Source organism: Mugil cephalus, chromosome 9 (genome assembly GCF_022458985.1).
Source record: "Mugil cephalus isolate CIBA_MC_2020 chromosome 9, CIBA_Mcephalus_1.1, whole genome shotgun sequence".
NCBI classification, from domain to species: domain Eukaryota; kingdom Metazoa; phylum Chordata; class Actinopteri; order Mugiliformes; family Mugilidae; genus Mugil; species Mugil cephalus.
Window position 1 is genome coordinate 15,553,405 of NC_061778.1, and position 11,125 is coordinate 15,564,529.

General features: G+C 41.4%; 1 protein-coding gene across 2 annotated transcripts in view; it reads right to left on the reverse strand.

Annotated features, from left to right (window-relative positions):
* The window catches only part of fam168a (family with sequence similarity 168 member A), a 29,573-nt gene extending 18,917 nt beyond the window's left edge, over positions 1 to 10,656 (reverse strand). The window contains exon 1 of one of the 2 annotated variants that reach the window (XM_047593307.1): positions 10,422 to 10,656. The gene's annotated coding sequence lies outside the window, so the exon portion shown is untranslated. The remainder of the gene's footprint in view (positions 1 to 10,421) is intronic. The other variant, XM_047593306.1, reaches the window with a different exon arrangement.
* Positions 10,657 to 11,125: the final 469 nt, after the last annotated feature.

Consider the following 11,125-nt stretch of genomic DNA (forward strand, 5'->3'; position numbering starts at 1 on the left):
CACTTAATTCCCCCCCCCACCCCCGTTTGCCTCTCTGTGACACTGCAGTGATGAAAAACATTATCAGAAAATTGGATTTGCACTGAAAACCGACGCTGCAACACAACAACCAAAAGTTGCTGTGCTGGTGGATTATGAGTGTGTCCTTATTTGACTTGTTTTCTACTTTCTGTAGACGATAACCATGGAGATCCTGTCTAAATGCTAATACATAGGTTTGAATTAAGATCTGTGTTAAGCTCTGTTTTTATTACACAATCTAACTAATATATTTTTATTAATTTTGTCTCTAGCATTTCAGAAAAAAAGCCATATAAATAACCTATCATACGTCTTGTGGTCATTTCTTTATTGTCTAGGCTGCAAACAGTCCAACACAATACAAAAACTTAACCATTAACCATATGAAAGAACTAACGCTAAGAACGAGCTTCAGAAATGAATGGATTCCTTATCTTATTTCATTTTTCACAGATCAATGAATCGCTCTAGCGCTAGACATGCTGCAGAACATCAATAGTAGTGACATTAAAGCGCACCGGCAACGCTCTTTGTCTGTCTCGCACACAAACACACACGCAGAGGGAGAGAGAAGGATTAATTCACTACTCGCTGACATTATTAAGGAGACCTTCCTGCTCTCCGGCTTAACCTGACTTATTCTTCAGGACTTTGTTAAGCCTAAACTCTATTAGAGGGACTTCATTTGGGCTGAACTCACGAGGTATAGCCCTGAAGCCTAAGAACAAATCACTTCTTTCAAGCGGGCAAGATGGAGGCATTTGTGTCTTTCTTTCACAGGTCTCCAAAATGCATGCCCGCACATTTGATCTATGTATATCAACATTAATATGCGTCTGTTCCACAACAATAATGTCAGTTTTACTCTACAAAAAGGAGACCCCAGCAGCCTTGAGGGGACCAGGAGAGGTAATAATGAGGGAGGAGGAGGAGAAGGAGGAGGGAAGGATTGTGAAAGAATAAACCTCTCTCTCTCACACACACACACACACACACACACACACACACACCACACACAACACACACACAACAACACACACACACCACACACCACACACACACACACACACACACACACACACACAAAGAGCTACCATTCCTGGAGAACATGTACAATACAACGCAACCCCCACGCCGACTCTATCCTCCCACATAATACCTCACCAGGCATCTACTCTTTAAGCAACAAATCAAAACTGGTGGGCGTTATCACACTTCAACATGGGGGAGAATGGAAGTGAAATAAAAGAAGAAAAAAAAAAACCTTCAGAAGGGAAAACATTTCACTTGGGTCATAGGAGGAGGAAACAGACAAATCATAGAACAATAACTTGAGCGTAATGAGGTGTGTCAGCGCCATTTTTTCAAGGAGCAATTATGAGAATGTAAATAAGGTCAACACAGATGAAGCCGTATTAAATCTCTTGAACATGAAATAGTGACGGCTAAATGAGAAACACAACTTCTCTCTCACGTGAAACACCCTCAACTGTTAGAAACGTGGCAGACATCCAAGCTACTGCATTAAATATGAAAACACGGACTTAAAGTTCACGCTAATGTTTCCTGCTTCCACGCCGAGAGCCGATATTCACGCTCAAGACCAAATCCAGCGTATTGCAGTACTGAAAGGCAGTGTGATGGAATCCCTGATTAAACCCCCCTCTATCACCCCACCGCCTTCCACACAATCCGACCTGCCCTGCAGCAACGAGCTCCAAACAGCTCTGGGCTATTTTAGATCTAGGACAGCACTATACACTTTGGGACAGCATCTCCCCTTTTCTCTGCTTCCTCCTCTTTTATTCTCCTTTCCAAAATCATCCCATCAGTCACACACCTCGTGGGCCTGCATTGCTGGATTATGTGAGAAATATTGTGCCATCACGCTAAAGATTTTTTTTTTATCATCATCATGAGCAACGAAGTGCCAATACGGTTAAAGTAAATAGGATTCCACATTATCCAGCTATGGAGATTTCTACCCCTGTGGTCCTTGGTTACATCTAGACGTTAAGATATACGCTGTAGTAAAGAATGTATTTTATGGCGCGGCTAACCATGCAAGAAGTTAATATCACCACTTTCACTCACGCTAAACGTACTAATGGCGGCGATGACAAAGAGTTCATTAGCAACTTCCACCCTAACTTTCTTTGAAGGGAACATCAAGCCGCATGTCTTAATGAGTTCGCATAGCAACTAGGGAATTACAGCTCCGACCAGAAACTCGGAACAAAACTGGAAACAAACGTAGGCGTCTACGGTAACTCTAATCACGTAGAGAGGTTACAAAAATCATTACACAGCAGACAACAAAAGTGTTGGAGGGATGACAAATTCAGAGAGCGTCTGCCGGAGATATCAAAAGATACAATGCCAGCGCTCGCTCTGGTTCAAAGTCTGACACAGACCATCGAGCAAACGTTGGGAGGGGAGTCTGAAGGTACGGCATTGGTATTCAAAAGCAGCTTGTGTTGATACACACGTAGTCCGCAAGCTAAACACACGCACAACATTAATAGTGGGATAAGACTTGTTCTTTCCCATACTTCGTGTCATTGTGAGGGAATTAAGTCACACAGGCTGCCCGTATGAAAGGCGACCTTTACAAGCTACATAATTTCTAAGGTAAAAGAGATAACTCAGTCATGTGTGTCCTTAATATTGTGTAATCACTATTCGCAAAGATATACACAAAAAAAACAGGTTTATCTTCAAAAGTGTTGCAATAACCGTAGTTGGGTTTTACCTACAACATTTCTTCTGTTGCCCACGCTATCGAATGAAAATAAGTGAATATTTTCAGGTTTGCGATGAGTAATAACAGGACTTTATTGCGGATTACAACATTCAATGCCAAGTGCCCGAACTAAAATGCAACATTCCTGACCTCAACGACAAAAAGATTTACAAATTAAAATAACTGAAGATTTTCATTCAATTAAACCAGACTTGAATATTTTCCTTCACAGGGTGCTGCCCTTCCCTGCTTTGTTGGATATTCGTTCAGACGTAATATGTTATGACTGAACGAACGAGGTGCCTGGCAGGGCACGGCCGATATGGATTTTTTCGGGCCGATGCCGATTCCGATATTAAGGCATAAATGTTCCAATAGCAACATATCGGCCGATTAAATTTTTACATTTTTCAATTTAAAAACAATACGAAATAACCGCTTTTGAACATAAAATAAATCAATGATAAATATTAACTTCGACCCTTCAACTCGCGCTATAAGTTAAAAAATACAGTCGAAGTGCTGCTGAAAATAAATATAGCCTAAAAGTTTTTGCACGGCAGCGAGGTGTTATGCTAAGGTCCTCTGGTAGCATCCACCTGCCTGAGTGAGGAACTCTAACGTTACAGTTACATTCATTGTGTCGTTACTCTCTTCAGGATAAATATTACCATCAAGTCTTCAGGATGGTAATATTTAAGCCAGTTATCCTAGCGTTAGCCTAACTTTAGCCGTTACTGACTCAGTTAAAGTCTTTAGGAAGGTAATATTTAAGCTAGTCATCCTAACTTAACTGCTAACATGTCAGTCAAACATAACAGACACAACGAGGCACATATGGTAAATGTGTTGCGTTATTGTTTATTTCACAAACTAGTCATAAATTTAGTAATGAGGCAAATAATGTAATGCAATGTAACTTAGGCCACACCCCCATTTGGGTGAAAACAAACCACTGGCAGTAAATACAAATAAGTGTTTGCGGCACATGTACACACATTGACTATCAGGCTCCCACGGTTTTCCATCTTTGTCCATCCGTTTTATGGGCTGAAGTCTTAACATTTCTTTGGTTTTTATCTCTCTCTCGTGAGGGGAGCAGAGAAAATTTCAGTTTTATCTTTAAAGTTGTTCGAAGAACAATACACAATGCAGCAACTTCTCCTTTGTGTTCACCCATAATGTGGCATGGCCTTACTAGTGACGTATGGTTACTCTCTTCCGTGAAAGGAGTCGGAGCGTTCATGCATTTTATTAGTGAAAATAAATGTTAACATCGATGGCAATCAATTATTCTCTAATGTTTATACTCAGCCAGCCGACTTATCTTGATATTAACAAAAGTGCGATGAAGGATGCGATCTTAGCAAATGTCACCACTAGGGAAGTCACGATTACAGTTTTCCTTGGTACGATCATTGTCAGAGAATTTATCACGATTATTGTGCATTGATTGATTTCACAAATCTATTCATGTGTAAAATCACATGAACACTCCTAAAAAAATGTCTTAAAGTTTCCTTTATTTCTATCTTTTGATGCTAAAATATAATTAAATTACTAATTATATGATTTGTACACACAGACACCTGAGCAAAGAGAAAACAACTCGATGAAACATCGGATAATTTAACGTGTAGCGTCACTCACCAACATTATGTGACATTATCAACAGACCAGCGTGTAATGAGAACGTCAGCGCTCAAAAGAGGAGATAATAAACAGAAACGGACATGTGGTGTTAAACTTCTGGGCCACAATAACCTCGTTCTTTAGTGATAAACCGAGCGCCGTCCAGCGGATAAAGACACTTGAGGAAGTTTACAAAGTGACTGTAACCGGTAGATTAAGAACCCCAAAGAGTAGCAACTGAGCAAGATAGTTATCTGTTGTTTACCTTAGTAGTCGCGAGTACCCGAGACATTTGAAGGAGCGGAGGCTAGGATTTAGGATTGGCGACCCGCCGCTGGAAACACTGTGGGTGTTGCGTAACTCTGTTTTCGCTCCGTTTGAGTTCTATGGTTCCTGAATACTATTTTCTGACGGTATTCAGGAAACGTTACGATCAATTAACTGTAGCGCTTAATACCGCGATTAATTGTGAACTCGAGTAATTGTGACATCCCTAGTCACCACGGATCATCATCTTTATCGGCTCGGCTGCCTATAATCACCTCTAGTGTTGATTCCTATGAACTACAATATATCCTACTACAAGAACATTTCTGACTTGATCTAACAGGAGAAAGGAAGATTTAGGATGACATTTACACCTTCAGTATTTGTACATAATACCACCCAAGCCCATCTGCAACCACAAAGCTCGTAGTCGCTCCGAATTATTGACTCATTTTACTTGTAAATACCACATGACCCTGGTTATGGTGGAAGAGGAAACAATAATGACAGTCCTCAGTTTGATTTTTTCAGCACTAATTAAGGTTAACTATTAATGGTGCTCGGCAATAACTGGAACAAATTAGCCAGTGTGAATGATAATTTTGCACATGTAATTCCTGCAATATAAAAGGCGGTGGTTAAAAATGTGAAGCTCCATTCAAAATGTGTGTGTGTCACTGGATTCATAGTCTGAATACTATGACTGTAGAAGTTACATGGGTTAAAAAAAAAAGAAACGAAGACACATGCGCAGACGCAAATGTACACACAGCCACGCACAATATGAGCTAGGATTCGGCAGTTAAACCCAAGATAAACAATCAATATCTCCAGGCAATATTAACACCAGACAGGCATTATTGCCTGAGGGAGGACTCAACAAATGCAGGATGGAAAAAAAAGACCATTATATTACAGCTAAAATAGCAACCGGTGACATTTTAGAGTCCCTTTGCACCGAATTGCCGTTCTTAAAGAGCAGGAGCTGATCAATGCTAGTCGCTCTTCCGTTGTTCCAGAGGGTGAAGGTATTTCAAGCTTGCTAAATATACTGAAGTGACCAGCTGCACAGTTTATAGTTTGCAGGCCTAACGGCACTAACGGCTCAATATACTATACATGGACAGACATACTCTCACTACAGCACAGTGCACCACAATGTCTCGTTATTAACGACCGACATAGACAAATATCAATATCTGCAAAAAGCTTACAGATAAATCTGACCTACTGATTTATTGCTATATTAAAAGAGTCAGGATTTATTGATAACACTTGCCTATTGCCTTGGTCAGTGAACCAGCACGTAGACTGTATGTCTGCATCTCAACACAGCTGAACTCACTCAAAATAAACCCATAATGCAACACCACAAAACTGGCAGCTGGTGAATAAATTCAAGCATCTAGCTAAGAAGCACTTCTGTCAAGAGTTGGTTTCACAACCAAGAGCCATGTTTTTCTTGACTTCTATGGTAGTAAAGAGTCAGCCTTTCTATGCAGGCTCTGTTGTATTATGGAAGTGTTGTAGTAAACCATGACAGTGTGCTTGTGTGAACACAATCAGAGCCCCAGAACAAAAGCAACAAAACTTTCCAGTCATAATTCATTTTAGTCTTGTGTTTATTCAGTCCAGTCTCATTTATTTGGACTTAAACGGGTCAGACAAAACACCTGTCACTATCACACAATACAATTAGACAGCACCACAAACTACAGACGCTAAAATTAACAAGTTGAATCAAAACTTAAGCTGCAGCTACAATACAGCGTAAAAAATTATACTATTAATCATGGCTGTAGGCATCACCAACAAAAAGACAACGTGAGGCACACAGATCTATGTGCATGTTCATTTGTGCATCGCGTACAAAGCAAATCACGGCTGAATGCATGAGATGCTTGCCCCGTGGGAACAGTTCAAGCCTTTATCCCGGTCCATTATTCCTCGTGACATCTCACCTGCTGCTGCTGCGTACATGCACAAACACAGCACACCTCGCCACGTCGAAGATCAAACGCCAAGCTGTGACAATGGGAAACTGGGGATTGCTTGGGCCACACGTTAAGTACTAATCTTATTAAACACTGAGCTCATCTTCACACCCAAATCAATGTGGCACCAAACAAACTATGCACCAATTTGTGAAAACATTAGGAACAACAATGGCCCAAAAGCCTTATAATATAACAGTGCTGCCCTAAATCTCAATTTACGGCTGTTGCGATGCTCAAGTTAGGTCCAAACATTGACGAGAAGTGGTAGTTCAAGGGTAAAATAACTCTGAAGGATGTAATTTGCGGCACTATTAAACTTTATTTAAAAGGACACAAAATAATTTCTGTAGTCGAGTTATTTTTTAGACTCTGAACATTCACAATGCTTTGATTTAACACAGGACTGTTACATCATAGTGTATGTCACCGTGGTATTTAAGAGAATATATGAGCTTAAAGCTACGATGAAGGTATTTCTAGTTCCACTATCTATTTAAAGAGAAAAATCGGCATCTTAACACTTGGTATGATTTAAAAATGATGTTCCCTGGGACACTGGATGTCTCACATTTCTCATTTATTTTCCAGGAAAAGCCTACACTGCCACAATAAGTCGTGTGCCGCTAATGGACCTTGTAGTAAGAACAATGGACCATGTAACGTTTGGAAAACTACACTATAACTCCCACAGACGTAAGTAAGTATGAACCCCTTAGTCACTGTGTCCATTAGATTTTTCCAACAAAATGGCTGTGGCCTCAGTGTTCACAAAAAGAGAGAGAAAGCTTTTCTTTGTGCATCCTCACTCAAACTCCGTGACTAATAATTTCATAACAAATCTGCTGCGTGTTCGATTAGGCTGCCTTAACTGTTTTAGCAGGAATTAGAAGCTTTTTAATTTGGGTTAAATAAATTACAAACACTTATGATGTTGTTTTGCCTGTAACAAAAATGGACAAATGCGTGACTTCAGAACAAGAGGAAATGCCAAACCAAGAATTTTGTGTTCTATTGCACCATCCCCAGTGAGCATGAGAAGATCGCTTATTGATCTGATTAAATAAAAAACTGGTCCAACATGACAAACGGGGGGTGAAGAAAGTCTCCCAGAACGATACACATGCCCTTTATAGCAATATAAAAATACAAAAATAGAAAACAAAACTAATGTAGATATAGGAGGAAAGGTGAGAAATGACTCTGGTCGTGTATGTTTGCTAAATGTCATCCCCAAACCAATGCGTGCTATTTTAAACTCTCTATGTATAGTGCATATCACTTCCTCTTAGCAGTGCTGCAGTCCAAACAAGCAAATAAAGCATAACCACAATTACAAAAGCAAAAGATACACTGTAGAACAACAACAAGCTCTTTCAGCACACAACAGTACAAGAGAAAATTTACTGCTGCTTTGACGAAATTATTCATTCAAGGATATGTTTACGTGATAGGTTTTCAGATGACTAATCCTTAGCAAGGCAAACCATGTAAATATTCACATCTGCTTGGGTCTTTTGAAAAATATTGGTGACTGAGTTGAAGGTCTGTGGGCTAGTCAAGGTACACCAGAGAAAGATGAATCTGAAGGCTGCCTGTAAAAGTTTCATTTACTGATCCTTGATGAGCAAATCATTAAGTGGTTGAAACCACATGGGAATGAAGTGCTGAAAAGACGACGGTCTCTTTAGAACCGCACTGGCTGCCGTAACATTAAGTGACTCCGGCTTTCACTCGTCTGACGGCTTTATAGGTGCATTGTACAGCCCACCATTCATACACAGGCTTGCGCTCAACACATGCCAGAACCCACATGCGCCCCCCCTCCCTCCTTCTTCCTCCAGCATGGCAGACCGGGGTCACCTTAGGATGAAGATGGAATTAAACTAGCAAAGATGTCAAGTACTTTGATCGATCCTTAGCTTGCATCATCGGTAAAGATTTTTTTTTATTTTTTTAATAACCGTGGCTCTTAGAGACTGACAAAAATAAGCTTACTGGACATGACACCAGTATATCCTACAGTTTCTGAGAGGAACTCTCAAGGGGAACCATTGTCCTTGCTTTTAATATACTTTCATTTGGTTGATGCATTTCTGCCAGACTCCTCTTGATTTCACTCGAGTCTTAAGGGGATTGCACACGACGTACAATAAATATGACTAACGTGGTTGAGTGCTGTTGACGTAGTTCTAGGAGGCCTTATAATTACAAAATGCAAGATGTAATTATTATAAGTGAAACTGAAAATGAAAAACATCACTTGGAGTCTAAAAATACATGGCGTGCGGAGCTTTTTCCAAAGCCTGCACAAAAACATTTGAAGTGTGTCTGCGAGGGTTCTCGGTAAAACCAGGTCATGTAATATCCAAAAAACAGAGCGGAGACAACAACAAATGGGCTCGTTGGGCATCTCTTTCTAAGGAACTGTAGTTTATTTGTAGCACTGTGATGTTCCGATAAGGGCCAACAACAGTAGTACTTCAGATATCGCTTCAGACTGATACTGCTTCTTGAATTAAAGGGGATCAGCATTCGTTGACTGAAGCATGATTGCACATGTCCTGTAATCGCTACCTTTGGCTTTTGTAGTTTGCCAGTGCCGTTTATTTTTTTTTTTTATGTAAATATATTTGTATTTACGGATAAGCAAAATACGCACTTTATAAAAAAAAAAAAAAAGCCACCTTGGGATATGTGCACTTGGTCATCATAAATCAACTACAGATTAATCAATAATGAAACCAACGAGCCCTGGTCACAACCATAACACGACGGTAAACCTATGCGCACAACTGTGGTCGACACGCAGCTGAACCTCCAGAGAAACTACATCCGGCGATACTGATGAGCACTAGTGTGGTTAAATACTTACAGTGTGCAAACATTAGTAAATACTGACTGGGCGCTTCTAATCATTCATAACATACCATATGAAGCATTTTGACAAATACGAAGGAGATGCAGAACTAAACTCTGGCAAAACCACCTCGTTTTGTTCATCAAAGGTGGCCGGAGCCCGGAGGACATGGCGGTGTGCAAGCATTAGTATTTAGCACCACATCCGTGGTTTATATGTACTTATATCAGAGTATGGCACTGCGCCGCATACCAGAGGGTAGCACGCAACGCCAAAACAGCGATGGTTGGACAAAAATGGTCACACGCAAACAAGCTTAAGACACCATTTTGAAAAATCCACCGATTTCTAGATAACAACTCCCGAGATCTCCATCTTGCCAATTATGGCCAGATTAGCCGCCGCTAGCAGCATGGCGACGCAGCCACTCCGAGGCAATCCACGCAGGAGCAATCCACGCAGGTCACATAAATACCAGCGTTAGCTTAGCGTGCGTGCCGGCCCCGAAAAAGACTAATCGCTAACCCGCCGTAGCATCCCTCCTGCATCCCTCCGCACGCGCTGCTCGAAACGCTAATTAGCGAGCTAGCGCCAGGAAGACTGGTAAATGACAATAAAACCCACTCGCGGTAGCTCACAACGGACTACGCCGAGGAAAAAAAACACACAGTTGCTATTTGCGCAACCTAACCGCAAACTACTAAAGTTAAAAGCCCATAGCCACCGCTGCTTTAACTAGTTTGGTTCCGCTATTGGAGCTAGCTGTTTAGCTTAGCCTGCTAGTTCCCCACCGTGGCCACCGCGGAGGACAATTGAAGGGATACGAAGGGGGGAAAAGGGAACAACTATCAAGTCGACACATGGACATTCCTGTCCTCCGTGATAAACAGGGTACGAGACTTACCAAAGAGGCTCGGTCGAAACAAATACAAGATTCCCCGTGTGCGTACGTGCCCTCTCCGGTGTGTCTACTCTGGCTCGGCTCGGCTCGGTGCGGACTGGCTCTCTGCTACAGCAGCGTTTAGTCGGGCCAGTGGCGCTGGGAAGACAGTTTTCACCCGAAGAGACGGCCACCGTGTGGGGGATGGGGATGCACTGCCGGGAGGGAGAGAGGGAGAGACGAAGGGAGGGAGGGATGCAGGGATGCGAGGAGAGAGGAGGGGGGCCCGACCCACCGATTATATGAAGTGGAGAGGCTCTGTTAATAGCTTGTAAATATGTACATCCATTTATTTCGTGCGGGCAACCAATAGTAAAACAGTGAACGAGTGAAGGAATGTCCTCGGCGTCTATTGTGCGTTTGCTCTACTACCACAGCCCTCTCCACTCAGTAATGGAGCATTAATGGCCAGTTTGCATCGACTATCATAATCTAGTGTCCTGGTGTAAAAGGTGTAGATAAAGGAAAACAATCTACTTAATATGTTGCTATGTAATCATGTGCTTGGTTTTTTGTTATGTTTATTTTTATTATTACTGCTAGAAGCTGCGAGATTGGTGTGTGTCTACATACGCAGCTATGTAGCGTTGTAAAATAAATAAATAAATAAATAATTTTCAGCCTTGAAAGTGTGTTATTTGGTCAGCAGCAGCAGTAGTGTGGTGGTG